Source organism: Magallana gigas, chromosome 4 (genome assembly GCF_963853765.1).
Source record: "Magallana gigas chromosome 4, xbMagGiga1.1, whole genome shotgun sequence".
Classification (NCBI taxonomy): domain Eukaryota; kingdom Metazoa; phylum Mollusca; class Bivalvia; order Ostreida; family Ostreidae; genus Magallana; species Magallana gigas.
The window spans coordinates 50,487,507-50,508,451 of NC_088856.1; the positions used below are offsets into that span (position 1 = coordinate 50,487,507).

The 20,945-nt window shown below is 32.5% G+C and overlaps 1 protein-coding gene across 1 annotated transcript in view; it reads left to right on the forward strand.

Moving 5' to 3' along the window:
* Positions 1 to 20,945, forward strand: part of LOC109618182 (Tripartite motif-containing protein 2) — a 46,433-nt gene that overhangs the window by 8,556 nt on the left and 16,932 nt on the right. The window lies entirely within an intron of this gene.

Consider the following 20,945-nt stretch of genomic DNA (forward strand, 5'->3'; position numbering starts at 1 on the left):
AGAATATTCATATATTCAAAAACGATATTGGATTTTCTTCACTGTACCCGTGCTACACTGAGCTACAAAAAGATTGTCTCTAGAGTCCACAGATAAACTACTTGGATCTTGCAAATCACTGTTGTTAATGTAGCGGAGGAACTGTCCGTCCTGATCCAGGATGTGGATGCAGCTGTTGTTTGGGTCAGCTGTCAAAATCCAACCCTTGCTGTCTGTAGTGATGCCTTTTGGATTGAACGGTCCTTTAGCAGTTGTATAGGAAGGACCAGTGTAGGTAAACCGGAGTTTCCCAGCCTGATTGACCACCACTACTGCACGGGCTTTATAGTCTGACACACAGATATCTAGGTTTATGTTCTCACTGATTTTTTTGGAGAACCCGCTAGGTGAATAGAGAGGTTCACCTTTGTCGTCGAATTGAATTATTTGTGTCTCTGTGGAGCCGCAGTAACGCGCAATTTTCGTTTGCGTATAATCATCGCTTTCCATGATTACAAGGAGGCCATCAGAGGATGTACTACATAAATCAAGAGGCCTCCAACCACGAAGTATGATAGCGGTTTCTATTCGAGTTTTCTTCATTATGTTCACAGTCCTGTCATTTTTATCTGTATAAGCAAGATGTCCACTTCTTGTTATTACAATGGCGAATGGCATTTCCCCCGACGTTGTTTGTGTTGACTTTATCATTTCTCCCTGGAGATTATAGAGCCTCATGATGTTGTCACTTCCACACGTCCAGACGTCCCCATCATCCCGACAAGAAATGCTGCGCAATTCGTTAGCGTCATTATATTCCGTCCTTATATCTGCAATGACCCGAGGATCGTCTTTCTGCAGACTGACTTGTCTAAGAGACTGAGCACCTGCATATTTTGTAGTATGATCCGATAAGGAACCAAACAAACTGTATAACTGCTTTTTGTTAATCCTATTAGGAATAAACATTGGTAAAGAGACATTTTGATCAAACGGCATTTCTCTAAATTCAGCATTTCCGGATTTGAAAGAAGAGATAAGTTTGAACTCTCTGGATTCAATTTTCTTTAAATTTTTAATGCTTTGATTGATTTCCAAAATTCTTCTTTTGATATCATCTTCCTGTTTTTTTAGGACAGCTAGGTGTTTGGAGTTCATTTCATCAAGATCTGCTTTCAGTTTTTTGATAATGCTGTCTATTTTTCTATGTAAATCTTCTCCATGTTTGTCGATTGCTTTTAACTCTGTTAATTCTTTTTCAATGACCTTTTTCTTTTTTACATAGTTTTCCACAATTGAAATTATTGTATGGCCTCTGTGTTGCTTGGAAGAAGCACATATTGCACAGATAGGAGACTCACATTGTTCACAATGGTTTTCAATTATGTTTGAGGAATGTTTGGGACAGTTATGTGTTTTGGATTTATCGGACAGATGTTTTGAAAAACAGGCTTTGCAAAAATGTTTGAAACATACTTTACAGCGCTCTTGGAGAACCTGGAGAGGGTTCTCACAAACATGACAACGCACGGCATCTTGGGCCGTGGTCAAATGCTTCTTTTTGTAATCTAGAAAAAGAGAAAATGTGAAAAATATATTATTGGCATAAAACGTATAAGTGAGTCACTGTTTTGCTCAAAATCCGGATTCACGGTCAACAAAAGATAAATGCTAATCATACTCTTAACATTTCTGTTTCTCTTTTTGCTTTAAAACTCAATGAGTATAGGTAGTACGTAGAGCAACTACTAATTTAAACTTTACTCTGTATTTATTAACAGAATTGTAAAAATATACACTGCTTTCAAAACAGATTTTATTTGGTAAAATTGGATAGCACGGTTTAAGAAACAGTAAGATAATGCAATGACCACATCATCAAAGAAATTACATTTGAGTAATGTTGTCAAATTGGACGAGTATGTTGTTACTCGCAAACTTTTCCTATCGATAACTTGGGTGTGTTTCGTTCCAGTTCTTAAATCTATGTTTAGTCGTCAATCACATCTTACAATGGTTTTATTTTTTAGTTCTCGATATATGTCGCGATAGAGGAAAATCTTTTATAGCCAGTATATCTCTGGTTTCCGAATTATGTTTTAAGTTTAGATAATTAATTATACCCGGTATATGATTTTGAATTTGCTGTTCTATTGAAATATATTTACGTGTATGCTGTTTGTGGCGGTAATGTCCACTGACTAGCAAATATAACTACAACTCAGGACCTGTAGACCCCCGGTAATCAAAGCTATCTATTATAGAGACCTTTAAATATTTAGTGTTATCAAAGCAAATTTATTGAATTTGTGAACCATGAGACTACCGGTAATTAAAATCAGGTGAATGTGATTGCTTGTATTAAGTGCTATTTATAAATATTTCCGACAAATTTACCTGCTTTGACTATCCGATATTCGCATCGTTCCGCAGTTAACCGAGATGCTTTTTAATTTCAGCAGAAAGCTTAAGGCATTGAACTTAATCACAATCTATCTATACTACTACATTAAAATAATAGACTCGAAGTTTGGGCTTTAATACCGAGAAATCGGAAGCGTTTTATTTTATATATTTTAAACATCATTGGTACTTGAAGATTACCAATTTGTTTTTATTTTTTCTCTATCAAGCTTCACTCATTAAGGATCAACGAAAATTATTTCAAAAAATCCGGAAACCATCTGGGATTTTTGAATTTTACTATCTTGCGCAGGCGCATTACATTCATGCTTAATTACGGGATGCTCTTTAGTTTATGTTTCCACAATATCACATTTGCATGGATAAACTCAGAAACGATGATACAAATACGTGTAAATTTTTATTTAAAATTTGCTATACCAGAAAGTACGGGAGATAACTCTAACTTAGTGCATTTCAAAATGAAATATCCCGGAAGTTCTGAATGTCAACATGGTGTGTAAAAAACGTTGGAAAAAAGTGATAAATTCTTCTTTAATATGAATTAAATTTTTAGATGAAAGGTGTTTACAGCCTCAAAATGGTTTGTTATGAATAATTTGACTGTTATTTTTAATGCAACTTCATTAATTAACTTTCTCTAAAATCATATCGGAGCTATTTTAAAATTTCTGTTACATTACGGGTTTATGGGAGACATTTTAACTGTGATGAAGACCTGTCCCGAGCTACTGTTAGATTATTCTAACTAAACAGAGTGTAGTGAAATTAATAGCATTATTGTAGGCTTGGTTATGTAAATGTTAACAATGCGGTGTGTCGATGTATCTATTTCGTAAATGTCCGATATCATATGCAATGTCAACCCGTGCAAGCACGGGTCAGAGTCTAGTTGTATTAAAAATGCTTAGTTAAATTGACTTAAAGTCTGTATAGCACAGCAGTATTGTTTTCATTTATAAACATAGAATACATTTGCTGATGAGTGTCAAACATATTGTCAATGGTCAAGACTTGAGACTAAAATGATATAGATTATATTCCAGATTTCAATGATTTATTAAGGTATATCAGTTTTGGTATGAACTGGAAGTTCGGAAAAAGTCAATTCTTATATCTTATAATGATTCTCAGTATATTTTCATAGTAGAAATATAACAAAAGATGATTTCTTTTTGTTAAAATACAATGCATATTTAGCCAAGGAAATTACTATTACCTAAACCTCTATTTACATGCATGTGTTTATTACTTGTTTAATGGAAACACATTGTCATATTGAGAGACAAAGGAATGCACTTATTTGCATGTTTTTGGCACGAAGTTAAAACATTTTTTAATACTATCCCACTACAAAACGACACTCCCGTCCATTTGGTATCATGAACGTTGTCAATATACACTTGTTAATAGTTTTGTTAAGTAGATGAACTGTTATCTAGTACGCAATTCCCACAAAGAACATGTGTCGGCATGCTTGGTTTACATTAGGTTACTACTAGACTTTGACCCGTGCGTGCAAGGGTTGACATTCCATATCGGACATTTACGAAATAGGTACATCGACACACCCTATTATTGACATTTACATAACAAAGCTATAAGCCTAAAATAATGCTATTAATTTCACTACACTTTCCTTAGTTTGAATAATCTAACTGTGTCTCTGGAAAGGCCCTCACCACAGTTAGAATGCCTCTCTTATACCCGTAATGTAGCAGAAAATTGCAGAATCGCTCCGGGACGACTTTGGAGAAAGTTAATGATGTGGCCTTGAAAAAAACAGTCATATCCATCACAACAAACCTTTTTGAGACTGCAAATACCTTTCAACTAAAAATTTTAATTCACAGAATGGAAGAATCCAACACCTTTTCACGAACGTACTCGTTTTTTCTTTGTCAAACTGGATCTGTAGGACATTATTCATTTTTACGATATTTTCACTCTCCTAACAAATATAATGCAACTTTTTTGCATGTAATCAAATATTTTTTGTCATCACGAGACCAAAAGTAAGTATTTGAAATGTATATTTGTTATTTTATACTTTCTCTCATAAGAAATCATTAATAAATATGAACAGATTATATATCAAAAGTCCAATGGAAATTTACCCGTATTTGTATTATCATTTCTGAGTTTATTCATACAGATGTGATATTGTGGAAACATAAACATAAGATCCCGTTAGCGTGAATGTATTGCGCAAGCTCAAGATTGTAAAATAAAAAAAAATCCAGGTGATTTCCGGGATTTTTCGAGGAATTTTCGTTGATTATTAATTAACGAAGCTTAACTGAGAAAACATAAAAACAAATTGGTAATCTTCAAGTACCAATGATGTTTAAAATATATAAAACAAAAGACAGTATTCTTCCGATTTCTCGGTATTAAAGACCAAAAATTCAAGTCTATTTTTTAATATAGTAGTATAGATATAGGCGCCCTATATCAGGTAGAACAATAAAACGTTTGACCCCGACATTTTTGGTGACTGGCAACTTTTAAGAATTCGGTAACTTTTGGCCAAAATACAGGTAGCTAGTATGCTGATAACAAGAATTTTGACATTTTTCCCTTTTTTAATCAATCTCTTTTCTGCTGTTTAACACATAGATGATCTGAAAGAGTATAATTGATAACCAATCGATGTATACAATACAGATGTATGGCGCGTCAAACCTTGCTGTATCAAATAATCTTGGGATGTATGTTCACTATTTTAAACGTTATATCAATTAACCGCTATTTAGGAATTTTTATTAACTTCTCTTTAATTTCGATATTTGTTTTGTTTTTTATGCTTAGATTTAGCAAGCATAAACTTCAAGGATATAAAAATTTGTACATGTTAAAATGTATGCATGTCTCACAGAATGGGAGTGTGTTCATAAAAGATATTGATATAAAACCTATACTGTACATATACAATGAAGTGAGACCAAAATAGATAACAGTTATTCTGTATATCAACTACGATTTCAAAAATCAAAGAATATTCGTATATAGCCTTGGTTTTTTATGGAACATAGTTCCTGCATTTACCTCAGTAGAATTTATCGAAGAAACATTTTAATAAACTTAATAGGGATAAACAATTTATAAACATGAGCATATTAAATTGTGCAAAGAAATATTTTACAGATTAAATATTCAATCATACAAAAATACCAACCAGACATGGCGGTTATCCACACAAGTGTCCCTAGCTACGTGTATAAGCTCACGTGACATGGTTATAGATAAAGAACAAAACAGTTGTCATGATCGACAAAGAGAGTGATTCAAAGCAAATATAAAGTAAAAAGAGAAATGTGACAGAAAGTTTACTCTGGTTTCGTTTGCATTGAATGCAAATATGAGAGTTATTTGTCGTGAATTGAATTTCCCTAAAGTTGAAAGAGAAATGTGACAGAAAGTTTACTCTGATTTCGTTTGCATTGAATGCAAATATGATAGTTATTTGTCGTGAATTAAATTTTCCCTAAAAGCATACAGCATGAAATATTCCATGGTCTGGTTCTTTTACGGAGAGTTTAACAAATATGAAATGTACATTGAGAATCAAATATCCCTAGGATATCTGTTAAACTAGTAAAACTTCATTGTTTACAGAAATAAATTGATACACTGAATACTAGACCAGTATAAACGACTTACTTGCAAGTAATTGAATAGTAATCAAATAGATATTTAAAAACTTATTACATTATACTAATAAAACAATGCAGTAATTATAAGTGAATTAGTAATTTAAATGAAATTTTATTCTAGCTTTCATCATATGAGATGACGATTTGAAAATCATTTTAGCTTTTATCTTCTTCTCATAAAGGTCATTAACCAGTTGCCTCTATTTGATGTGAAAATCCTCTATTTATGTGGTTTAGAGTACATAAAACATTTTTTTACATATTGATAAAGAGAAAGGAAAATCGCAGTAAAATCGCTAACAATTTCATTTGGCCTTCACGTTTTTTTCGTGTAAAGTTAAGATTTAAAAAAAGAACCTACAATATATTTAATCGATAAGCACTGACAAGGTAAATAGCTTTGGGAGTGCACCATTTAAAAAAAACCCCCAAAAACAAAGCTGTGGGATTTTCAGAAAACCAATGGTTTTATCAGTGTTATTACCCTATTGTTGATAGGAAGCAGAATACAGTGTGTTTCTTTGCCTGCTGACAAGGAGGACAAGAATAAAATGAGGACGAATATTTCCCGGTAATTACAATATCATACTGTAAACCAACCTTTTTTTTAGAACTTATTTCGCGATTTACTGAGGGTTTACTAGTACGCGACGACTTAATCTATCCAAACACTTTTTGTTATCACAACTATAGGAAACAGACTTGTTCACGGCAAGAAACATTCGCAACGACAAGGTTCTCGGAAACCTCGTGAAAATTTCTTGCACGTGAATAAAAGTTGGTTTACAGTAAGCATTGTTTTGAGCTATACGATATATCAGCTTTGAGTCTTCAATAAACTCGTTCATATATTAGTCATCAAATACGTAACCTCACAAAGAAAAGTTCAGAGGAACTTTAACCACATTTTTCCAATAATTGAAGAACCACCAAAACTATGTACCCTAATCTCGAAATGTTTCTGTGTGTTGTTTGCTACGGGCAGATTTAAGTGCAGAGTTAACCACATAACACTCAGTACTGTAGAATCCCTATATCACGCGAGTACTTAATTCCGCGTTTCAACCGTTTGCATCAAATCGAGAAAATTTGAAATAAGATAAAAAATTTAAAAACCTGCAAGATTTACTTCTCGTGATTTTACTTATGTTTGATTAAGAATCTCCAATATCGGTCACCTAAAAACTGTACTAAACTAGAAACACCGAAATCATTACATGAATAAGAAAATTGAAAGTATCCTTTCGATTTGCCTTTTATTTTTATAACTTGGCAGTTATATATAGAATGTTAATGTCACGAACCGTCTTATGTAACTAGTTTTATACCCTGGACACGGTCTCAGATACTGTATTTGTCAGTACTTTTTCTACTGTTTAATTATCTTATTGAAACTGCTGCATTGCAGACCTGGCAGGCAGTCGCCACGATTTCTTCCTGACAGGTATGAGCAGCTAAGGTTTGAGTAACCCATTCTCCTACTAGGAGTAAGTTGTACTGTTTTATTCTTCGTAATTTAACTACAGCTTAGTCTTTTGTTTACTTTGAAGTTCAAATTAAGTGTTTTTTGTTACTTTTTTTATATACTGGTTTTACGAGGTGGTACTGGTAAACATATGTGTTTGCTCGTGTGTGTTCCTGTGTGGTCATGTGTCGGGTGTGTGTTCTTTATACTGGGATATAAGTTTATGATATACTCTTACGTGTGTCGCGTTGTACAGTACCGGTGTATTTGTGTATCGTATAGACGTGTTTATTCTTTGTTAAAGAGACGTATCTTATGAAAAAACTAGACTAGAAAAAAACTATATAAAAAAATAATATATATATATATATATATATATATATATATATATATATATATATATATATATATATATATATATATATATATATATATATATATATAACTCCAGTCTATATCATAAGTGCCGTACGAGTTAACAACCGGGGTTCAAATTTTCATTTATTAACTCGAACGTCAATTTTAATTAGCTAATTAACTTAATCAGGCGTGAAGTTGGCAGTCGATTGATTACTTTAGAGCGATAGGCGACAGTATCAACACCTTCTTTAAGAATGTAAACAAATGATGTTTATAATGTAACTGTTCTTTTTTTTTTATAGTTTCTTATATAGTTTAGTAGTAGCTTTAGATTTTGTTTTCTTTGTTTTTTACTCATGTAATTTATTTTTTGGTCCCGAAGAAGGGACTGGTTGTCCCGAAAAATTGACAATTTCTACTGTTCGTTTTGACATTTAGCCCCTTGAAACCCATATAATTACGTAGCATATGATATAAGTATGATACTGTGTAGATATAGAGCTGTACAAGAAAAATGTTTTTTCTTTAACTGAGAACAAGTTATTGCTCAGTAAAGAGTTGTAAAAAAAAGACTTTAGAGCCCTCATGGCCACTAATTGTATTGGCTAGTTCCTTTTTGCTGACATCAAATGAAAGATCTTGTAAATATTAGCATATTTTGTTTGACAAATGTTCAGGAATTGTTCACCGTTCTAGAGAAATCTGAATGAAAGTGCATAAGGGGCCGACCCTTTAACTTCTTATAGGGGGCATAAACCAAAAGTGTTAAGGTAGCATGCTGTTAGGAACATTATTCTGAGCTTTCTGAACTTTTATTCTACATTGCTTGTCAAAATATTCAGATATTTATGATCAAAGATTTGGACTTTTGGCTACTTGAAACCCCTAGTTAAGTAACATATGATATAAATATGGTACTGTTTAGATAAAAAGCTGTACAAGGAAAAATTTTGCTTCTTTTATTAATAACAAATTATTGCTCAGTAAAGAGTTATGATACACACACTTTAAGGTGTAATATCCCTCTGCTATTAATTTTGCCATATATATTTTTAAAAAATTCATATTGATTTTCATCAAAGTCAATATCAATCGATTCATATGAAACAAAAATGAAGTGATGAAGCGCTGCTAGATTTTTCAAAAATTGATAATGTGTCTAATCATAATATGAAGAAAACTAGACATAGTGATTAGAAAAAGCAAAATTTTACCATCGCAGCATAAAATTAAAAATCCAAAATGTATATGAAAATAATATATAGTTATATACATTTTCATATCATATTACAAAACATATTAAAGCGCTGCATTTTAGTTCAGAATAGCACTTTGTTGTATAGGTTTGCAACAAAAATTGCTTCAATCTGCAAGAGTTATCTTTCTTTATCATAGACTTTTAAAGGTTTTACATACATGTTTTACATACACTGCATGATAAATTGCCAGAGTTTCTAGATTTTCAGAAAAAGGTTTTCTGTTTTCAAATTTGAATAAGATAATAGTAAATGGATCCATATATTAAGAAATCCTAAAAATTTAAACCATAGCATAAATTTTGTTGTAACACAACAATAGGATGAAGCGAATAATCTTCTAGTAATTGGTATAATATTAATATAGGGATTTATTGTCTTGAATCAATGAGATATTGGGTTTTTTAATTTTGTTTTCCCATATCTTATCCCTCAGAATAGAAAAGCCTTATTAAATTTTAAACATTTGAAATGTTATAAGTTTTAAACGATCATAACTAAGTATAGAGTTTGTAATTGTCTTAGTCACATTTTTTCCCAATTATAATTCATTCAGCTCCGTGAACGAGCTATAGATAGAGAAATAAAAACATTCCATCCAGATATTCTCTGGCCTAAAACATCAAACATCAACTGTACATGTCCTGAACAAGTACATAAAATTTTGTTATATTTAAAAAAAAGAATTAATCCACCGGGATTGGTAGGGGGAGGAATAGTCATGTAGATACATTGCCTCATAAATACTTTATCATTATGATACATTTCTTGTAATATTTTGTAAAAGTTTTCTTTACTTTTTTGCCCCCTGCTTCATAAAGCCCTGGGGTTCATTTCGTTCCGGTCAATTTTTTTTTACATATTTAAATTTAAATAAGTGTATCGCCTTCCAACATAAATTAGGACCCAGCACCACCTCCCTTGTTGTTACACAGGTCGGGTACACTACCTTATATGGATAGCCATATTTAACACGTGACAGTATTTTCGGCAAACATATTCTCCAATCCAGTGAATGAGTTGCAATGCATGACGGTCTAAAACGTGTTTACGATTCAACAAACGCACGTGGTATTTGTCTGTTTTATACACAATATTTAATTGCTTGCCGGAATTTTTGTATATCTTGATTTTTACTTTAGAAGGTGATAAAGGAAAGATTACGTACCATTAACTTTGTTCCATGCTCACATTAAAAAACACTGTTGTTTTAGTTGATTAATTGTTGCTTAAAAAATGATCAGTATCAACGACTGACAAACATACGCATACAAGTACAAACATATTTTGATAAGAAAAAAACATCACATTTGTGAATTGGTGACTTTTTCATTGTGCACTAGAAATAAATACAGGTAACTGTACATTTTTAACATACGTGAATAGCCACGGTAGTAGAAATGCATAAATATACAAACGCAGAAGCGCAAGCTATATGCAGCATAAAGTATAGTTTGTCCGTTAAGCATTCTGATGAATGTCCCTGAAGAAAAATATCAACGCACGTTCAACTAATGTTGTCCCAAATATGGGGTATCACGTGAAAAAAAAACAAGTATTCACTGCTTTTAATTCAATAGGACGTACCTCTCTTTTAAATATTGACAATGGGGTATTTAAATAGGTTGATATAAGTCCTCAAATGCAATATTTTTTAAATGTGAGCATAGAAATTGAAGTTCAGACATAATTGTCCATATTACTTTCATAAATTCTGGAAAATCATTCAAAATGAATTTCCAAAGGACAATTCAAAATGGTATATATTTTAATACGCTTTGTATACACCGAAACTTGTAGTAGCCCACAATGCCTTGCAACTCATTCACCTGATTGGTTTGTCAATAAAAGTAAACATATGCCTAATTTAGTATGCACATTTATGCCGACGTCACTAACTATAGTGGTCTCGACCTGTTACATGCCTTAATAATTGTGAGTTAACAGAAACAAAGTGATATTATTTTCTACAGAAGTTATCTCTCTTATCAGAGGGACAATCCACCTTAAAGCCCTCTTGGCCTCTAATTAAAGGGACCAGTCCCTTTTTGTTGGTATCAAATGAACGTCATTGTAAATGTAAACAACTTTTGCCTTACATATCTTAACAAAATATTCATACATTAAAAGATATTGCAGAAAATGTGCGAACATTTCGTGAAAAAAAATTGGTGCTAATTTTCAGGTTCATGCTAGTTTCCAGGCCTCTTACAATTCCTAAGTACGTAACCTATGGAAACGTTGTTATATGATTTAGATATACATGTATAACTGTTAGATGAACATTTTTGCTTCCGTAACAAATATTTCTCAGTAAATAGCTATAGCATTGCCGAACCCCCATAGACTTTCTATTTTTGGTTGTGTATTGAAATCGGAAGCGGTAGAGGGGCGTTTTAAAACAGTTTCATTTTAGGTAATAAACGTAGGCTGGGCACAGAAGTATTTATGAATATCGAAATATTAAACAAACAAGAGATGTTTGTTAAACACTTATGCCCCCCTCCCTTGGAAACATCTGCGAAGAAAATAAACGTAAGCTGCAAATAATTGGAATTTTTCTACGTCTAAGGGGCATAACTCTGTCGAAATTGCTTGATCGTACCAAAACTCGAACTTGACCTAGCTAGATATTATCATGCTAAACCTGTATACTAAATTTCATTTTAAAATGTGCATCCTTGGTGAAGAAAATGTACGGGGGCATCAAAAGTGATAGAATCAGAAACTTTGAACAAAGTATAGTAATGGAATAACAATAGAAGAACATGCACTAACCTCTTAGATTGAATTGATTAAACAAGTGCTTAAATTTGCATACTAGAACTGCATGACAGTTATTCAGTGTTTCGTTGTTCAATGAAATTCAGTTTTACTTTTTATAAAGATCACGCAAATTCAGATCCCTTAAAATGAATGTTTATAGACCCTGTAATGTATAAATAGCGGATCTCTACTCAAGTGACATCATCATTGATAGTTTAGTTTAGTACATGTACACTGCATTTGTGATATGAAATAACCGTTGTTGGAAAACCGCATATTTATTGTAAAGACATTTTGTTAATGATTTTGCATCATGATCAGAGCGGACCAAGTGAAGTTAAGAAGAAATTTGATGTTCAAAACTGTGTATGTGTACACGTTCTGAAGCATTAACATGCACTGTTCTTCAGTTTTCACTCAATATTTTACTGAATAGGGACCTATTTTAGATTATGCTTTAATCGATCATATTATTATGAAAATGTAAATTTCTTGACCGCGTTCGCCTCATTTCCAACGTTGAGTAGAATAAAACAAGCAAGCAAAAGGACAATCTTCATCTGAAATATGTCAAATAAATCCATAACTTAATTGCACCTTGACCAAAGATGAACTATGGTGGCATATTTCTGCCCCTACAATCAAGATAATTATGTCTACAGGCAAAATAATTATGTTGACATGCAAGTTAAAAACTTTAACTTTTAAGTGGATCTGATTTTTATATGAGTAAAATGACTTACTAATGCCGGAGTCTGACATCATAGATGCAAGATGCAACATAATTTTGACAACATATGACTTATTTATGTTGACATGCGATATCATTATGTAGACATGCAGCATATTTATGTCGACATGCGACTTATTTATTCATGCAAGTTATATCGCATGTTGTTATAAATAACTCGCATGAATACATAATTTTCTCGCATGTTGACATAATATCCTGCATGTTAACATACTTAACTCTCATGTTGACATAAATTAGTCGAATGTCAACATAATTATCTCGCAAGTTGACGTACATTTCTTGCATGTTAATATAGTTGTCTCGCATGTTGACATATATATTTTGCATGTTAACATAATTAACTTACATATTCACATTAATAAGTCGCATGTCAACATTAATAAGTCGCATGTTATCATAGATCTAAATATATTGCATCTATGATGTCAGATACGACCTTAAGTATGTGATTTTATCGATATAAAAATCAGGTACTCTTAAAAGATTTGTAACTTGCATGTCGACATAATTATCTTGCATGTCGACATAATTATCTTGCATGTTGACATAATTTATCTTGCATGTGGGGGGGGGGGGGCAGAAATATGCCACCATAATAAAGAACTCGCGTGTAACCGATCTTGATTTGTTCAATTTTACTGTAAAACCCTAAGCCTTTTATTCACGCAATTTTAACATTTTACATTTAACCATTTTTTTTTTATTTGTGGGAGTTGATTTTAATAAACTTTTATATGCAGTAGCTTTAATGACGTTAATTATATACCGAAATATAATATTTACTTAATAATTACAAAAAGCCCGATAATTTATATTAAAAAGAAAATGTGCGTACTTAATTAAATACAGCTAAGAAACTACATGCCAAGCGTAATTACATATCGTTGATTTTAAAATAAATAATAATCAATTAAATCAACTCCCGTTAGTACTTCAGTATTTTGATATATATAGAATTTACTTATTAAGCTATAAGTTAGTTCGGTCCTTTTCAGTTTTGGATCTTCGCACAAGTAGTTTTGATGTTGATGATCAGGTATTAATTATCTTAAATTTCTTACCTTTGAAATTTCCAAGTGTGTATGAGCCACGAGTACGTAGAACGTTGTAGAATTGCGGAATAATCAAACTAGTCAGCAAACGAACTGGTTTATATGCCATTTTGAAAATCTTAATTAGATAAATTATTCACGATTTGGTGAAAAAAAACATGCAGATGTGCAGCATACATGTATGTGCACATTGGTTTTTTTTTAGACATCACGCATTGTAATTCTATGTTGGTCAACAGCTTTAAATTTTGTAAACATGATTGCGTAAATTCGTAACGTAGTATGGACGGTCATATTTCTCCTTTAGATATAGGAACATGTTTAATGTTCGTTTAGAGCCTTTTTGATACCATAGTTATGCAATCTAAATAACGTTTTTTAATCGCCAAGAACATTTGATGTATAATGTTGTTTTCCTCGTTATTACGAAAGCATGTAATTTATACTTCATGTTTGATTTTGTAACTAAACGAATTTAAACCTTTTTTTCAAATGGTGTAGATTTAATAAATCCTAGTATAGTGAACACATACATGTACAAGAATATTTTAATTTATTTCTCACTACTCCTATTAAAGTTTTACATTTTTCCCTCAGGATAAAGCTAAGTATTGATATTCATAGAAATCCCCTTGCAATATATTTTTGTTTCAATTTATTTATTAATATAGCTAGAAAAATACTACCTCAAAACTCATTGCCAGGTTTAGTAAAATACACGCATGTAGGTGGCACATGTATTTGATTTTTTTTAACAAATTACAAACTTGGATTGAAGCCATATCATTAGAATAATAAATGGCGACATACCGCTATTGTACCAAAATTTAATTAAGGTAGAATGCCACGCCCAAACTTTAGTTTCTATATCATATAGTTTTATTTCTGATAGAAGATTTCGTTGTTCAAGGTTAAAGATGCCCAGTAACCTTGCTTTTTTCATGAGAAATCAAAATGAGAACAACAATTAATTGAGTTATTGTTTGTTCTGTGAATAGTAAATTATACCCCCCCCCCCCGCAAATGACGTTTGGAGGGTATATAGGAATCACCTTGTCCGTCTCATTCGCTAGAGCTCCTGGACATGTGCCCAGGCGACCCGCGTTCAAGCCCCGAGTGACGAAATATTTTCCCCTCCTTTTGTGCTTAGATTTACTTTTTTATCTTTAAAATGATGGATTCTGTTCTTTTTGTTTTAATTTCGTACAAGAAGTTACAATAATAGCTCTTTTATCTGTATATGTGTATTGAGTTCCTTAGATACATGTATGTATTCATACTGAAATTAAGTTAAAAATGATGAAAAAAAATCGTTTCATCTTTAATACAACGCTTATGCATGTACATTTTTCTAACATATTCATTTACTAATTGTGTAATATATGATATTCAACATTTAATATTCTAAGATTAATATAGAACCCCCCCCCCCCCCCCCCATTTAGTTTTCTGGCCTGCTTTTTACTTGATCTTTGATCTTGGACTTAAAATTTCACCCTAAAACCATTATAGATTACTGAACTGTACTAACCGGACCAATTCTTTTATTTTTAACAAAGTTATGATATTTTTTTTTTGCTTTGAGTTTCAATTGGCGTGCTTGACATGTACTGTAGTAAAAAATTCTAACTCACGAGCCCTTCACTTAATCCAAATGAAAATGTGTGAAAATGTACATCGGACCCCATTCTTATTGTCTGCTGTATATGCAGCAGATTGAACTATTCAGAAGAAATTTCTTAGATTAAACGGCGCGTATTGCCTTTACGGGGAATTAAAATTTACACAGTACAGCAGCCGTGTAATATTTCTGGTGCATTTATATTTCTTGTTTTCCATTTAGTTTGCATCTATGATAGCGTATGAACTACTTCTGAATGTTATAACTGAAAATTACAGCTATCGATTTATTACCGAAAAAATTTACAGGTTACTGATTTCGTTATTTTTCCATTTATCAAGATTTTATCAATCCTGTCGAAATAAAACAGTCAAACATAACAGTGAACGACACGAAAAAAATTCTCAACGCTGAAATGCATGTGTAAAATGCATCAGTCATTGTTTTAGGATTTCCCTGAATCTGAGATCCACAACTCAAAATTCTACTTTCGATTTGACCGAAATAAGGCATTAACCGCAGCTGTGGAAAATGAAGTAATTTGCTAAATAATTATAAATTCACGTGCAAATCAAGAGTATAGCCATGCAATTTTACAGTACATAAAAACAATCAACTCCTTCAATTTATGGGTTATGTGTGAAGATGTTTTTAAAAAAGAATTTCTGAACATAAGATGTATTAATCTGCAAAATATATACACTGTATTAAAAGGTTTATCATAATTAAGCCTCAATTTTTAATCATTTTTAAATACAGAACTAAAATAATAAATTCACCATCGAGTCCTTCCAAAGCTATCTCCTTTGTAAGGATGGCCTTGTAGTCCAAATCCATGCTGACTTCTCATCTGTTAACAGTTCACGACCTGTAACAAATCCTACTTGATCATAAAATGCATTTAAAACACCCATCAAGAGTTAAATAAAAGGAATTCAAATTCTGTCCCATGCACTCTCTTTTACAGTGATTTAATTTAGGGAGAGGCAAATGACATGAATAATTATGAAATAAGAGGACTCCTTTTTGCCTCATAAAAAACATGTATATCAAGTACTATCAACGATCTGGTTTCGGTTGATAGTCTATGTAATGTACATTGTATTTCAATGGATTGGCATTACCCAGCTTATCAAGACGGCAAGTGTGCATGTGAATTCATATGGTGTATATATGTATTTTAAGTTAAAATTAATACCTATATTTATGGCTTTATTTAAAATAAACAGACCAATAACACAAATATTTTGAAGAAAATCCATTCAAAGAACGATATAAAATCTCGTCCCGAGTCAGGTTCTAACTAACAATATTTCCACCCAAAATCCCAAAATATGTTGTCTGAAAGGATCTTCTATTGAGGAAGACAGATATTATTCTGTAGAAGATGTAAATTTCTACGCATAACCGTCGACAAAGGAGAAATACCTGTTTACAAAATGTCTACCGCCATTTCTCCATCTATAATTGTAAACTAGAATGAAGAAGAGGAGTTCCGAGTGTTTCGTTAGTCTAGCGCGCAAATTTTCAAAACAGTTCATTATTTGACAAATAAAAATAATTATTAAAAAAAATTCTTCTGTGATTGTGGAAAAGTTTGGAACATCGTTCATTAATCGTTATTGTGATTTATTTTCTAATCGATATGTTTTTTTTTTTTTTAATTTTAAAAAAGACACACCGATATCATTTCAAATACATGTACTTATATAGCCTATAGGCTAAAGCTGAACTTTCTGACTTGTAGCCTAACAGAAAGAAACAGAAAAAGGTGTTTTTTTTAAAAACATCTCCCCTCCCCCGGTAAACAAAAATTCCTTTGGGGGGTTTTGTTTATTGTTATTTAGCATATACATGTATTCAATCATATCCACTGGCGGATTTAAGGGGGGGGGGGTGGAGGGCGCACGTCCCCCCCCCCCCCCCTAAAATTTTCAAAGTATGCATGACTGTAGATGATTAGATAAATTTTACATAGAAAAGTTAGCATTTTGTGTTTCACTTTATTTATAATTATGCCTGACTCAATGTTACACCTCATTCATACACTAGCTGTGCTATGCTGACTGTAATTCTGCTGCTCTATAAACATCTATAAACATCTGATCCTAATGCATGTTGACAGGTTCTGATAACAAACAAATTAAACTGTGATTAAAACAAGCAGTGTTGGTCATTTCATTATGGTGGCTGCATCAAATTCCCCAGGGCCCTGAACTTGGGGCTTCGACCAAGAATCGACTGGAAATCCCAGCAGTTTTGTTTCAAGTGTAGACTGCGCTGTCATTTCCCTATTGCGATGCAAGCAGACATTTCTGAATAACTGTATATTTTTGAATTTTTTTTCTAGGTAAATAGACTATTTTAATATAAGAATATTGAAGATTTGATGCATCAGATATTTCTAACAGCTAGTAGGGGGTCGGATACCGTAACGTCATTAGAATGTTGTAACTTTGATAACCTGGTTAATTTTGGGAGTTCATAAATGCCTAGAATATTTTGTTTTTAATCCAATACATGTATTAGGTATAAGTAACAATATGTGTCAAATTGTTATATATATGTTATAGGCTTTTGTGTAACGTGTACATAACTGAAAAAAATACCACTATTTTGAGCCTGGTTTTACCTTCAAAATACACGAAAACCCAGGACCCCGGCCCCTGCCTCAATAATTTTATCCACGCCCCCCCCCCCCCCCCCAAACTACAAATCCTGTATCCGCCCTGGTATACCAAAGGTTTATGTTGTTTCACGCAGGGGGGGGGGGCATATATGTCTACAGACCAAACTACATTCCCCCAAAAAGCATTTTGCTTTATAACGTTTCTAAAAATAATTAAATAATAATGAATTTAAATTTGAAAATTACTTTAATATCTAACATAAACATGTGATTATTAATTTTTATGCACATATCGGGCTTTATTGGATCAGAGACATAAAAAAAACCATGTTATTTACATGTCTCTGATTGGATTTGATCACGCCCCGACCAAAATTACCACCTCATAATCTGATAATACTCAAATAATGATTCTCTTGTTTCGTTTGATAGAGACAGAGAACCAGTCTGCAGACAGACACGAGCGCACTGACGACATTGGACGTGATGGAGTCGGAGAAAAACTAGTTCTGAGGAAGAAGAGGTCTGAGGTAGCGGCTTACACATCAGGGAGTTTGCTTTATCCACTGCATTAATTAGCTTGATTTCCTAAGAACTATTGGCTGGCATACTGCAGTGTAGATATATCATGGTCTTGACAAGAAATATTACAGTAGAGTATATAGTTTTAACTTTTAAATGGGCGCCTGTAAAGTGCGAAACGAAATCGAAACGAAACGAAATCAAACGAAACGAAACCAATCGAAACGAAACGAAATCAATCGAAACGAAACGAAATCAAACGAAACAAAACCAAAAATCGAAACGAAACGAAACGGAATTTAAACAAAACTAATATCAATTTTGACTACATAAAAGTAAAAACAAATTCATTGAAATAAATTTTTGAACCATAAAATATAACTACCTGTATGTTTCAGATTGGCGCTGTAACTTTTTAAGCCGATTATCCGAAATTTGCAAAAATTATATATTTATGTAAGTAAGTGATGTACATTCCTATACCTTTTAATGTTTCTAATTTGTTTCATTAAATGATAAAAATGATATTCAGACGTTTTGAGAGAGAGAGAGAGAGAGAGAGAGAGAGAGAGAGAGATGCCTTAAAACTAATCAGCGACATCACATAGCAATGTATATACGCAAGTTTGGGAGAGAGAGAAAGAAAGAAAGAGAGAGATAGAGATATGAGGATGATACTAAAGGGGACATTCTAAAATCAATTTTCTTTCTGTCGATTTGAAATATTGTAAAAACGAAACGATCGAATACAATGTGATTTAGAGCATACTGGTTGTTTACCAGTTTCTAACATATACATGTAATAAGAATTGTTGGTCATATGTATAGCATGAATTTGGACGTCGTAATTTGACAAAATTAACTTGCAATATAAAGATGATTATACTGTAAACGTATTATAAAACTGTCTTTACCCCTTTGGCTATGTATTCTATTTTGCGTTTTTGGCGGAAAACGGCGTCCGCAAAATCAGATCAAGTACATTGCCAAATGTAAAATATATAAGTAGATAAAAAGGTAAATTCAGAAATGCGCTAAATCAAATCCATGCTAACTTGTTGAAAAATTATATTCCGCCAAATATTGTACACCCTAAATATTGTGCGGTTACAGTATTTACGGAGACATTCCAACTACACGATTCTTTTTATATCGATATGAAATATTGTAAAAATGATTCAAATACATTGTGCGTGCGTGTGACTGGGAGAGAAAGAGGAGATCATGTTTGATTTAAGGTAAAAAAAAAAAAACACAGGTAAAAAACCTCTTTATATTGCACTTTAATTTTGTCAAATGACGACGTCCAAATTTATGCTTTTTTATACTTTTCTTGGTTTCGTTTCGTTTCGTTTCGATTTCGTTTCGCACTTTACAGGCGCCCGTTTTAAATTAATGATTTTGATAGATAATTTTAACTGCTCTTCAACAAGTTATAACTATTGCATTTAATTCAATGAATCGACACGGAATGTTTGGCTTTGTGTTTTATTTAAACCAATCACATGATTTTATACAGGTTGCCAGGAAGAGTAAACACGGACCAGGAAGTGTAAACATGGACATTGTCGTCATTTTGAGTTGTAGGCCTTCACGAGGTGCGTAGTTTGTTAAACGTATCAATGTTATTACTGATTGTTGAAGCTATTTCAGAGTTGGCAAAATTATTTGCCAATAAATGAAAATGCACCAGTGTATGAGTAGTTTTGAGGGAATCGTTGTGGGGGACTAAGTGCCGCCATCTTGTACACGTACATTTGAGGATAAGAAAATAAACATGTCTTGAACTGGCTTTTTCCTGCCCGAAACTAGTCAAAAATGTTGCCAAAAGACATAAAAGCCTTAAGCAATAAATGTGAAGTCCTACAAAGTAACGTCATGCATACAACAGCTGTATAAGAACTTCATGAAAATCATTAATATTGTAAAAACATTGGTATCCTCTCTACAACCATTTTGTGAGAAAAAGTTTGAAGATTTTTAAATCTTCAAAATAAGTCTGTAGCTGCACAGTTCGACAGCTGTTCCGAGCGATTTAAAAGGCATTGTCCTGTTCTTGTATGCATACTTTTCAAACAAAATGACATGTAGGACTAATTTAATTATTTGTTGCGTTTATATCTTTTGACAACATTTTTGGCCAGTTTCGGACAGAAACAAGCCAGTTCAAGTAATGTTTATATTCTTATCTTCGGATGTACAAGATGGCCGCACATTCCTCTTCAAATGTTGCTGTCCAACCAAATTATCTAGCTTGATATCTATTGGCAGAATGGCTAGCATATATCATGATGCTATAATCATCTAGTTGTCTTTGTAATCTTATAAAATCATTAAGATTAATATAATACTGCAGCTCTTGAACTTGTCAAATGTTAAAAAAGTACAATTTTTAGAGGTTTTTTTAATAGTTTGATATCTATTTTCCAGAAATGAGAATATTAAAACTAAAATCATTCAC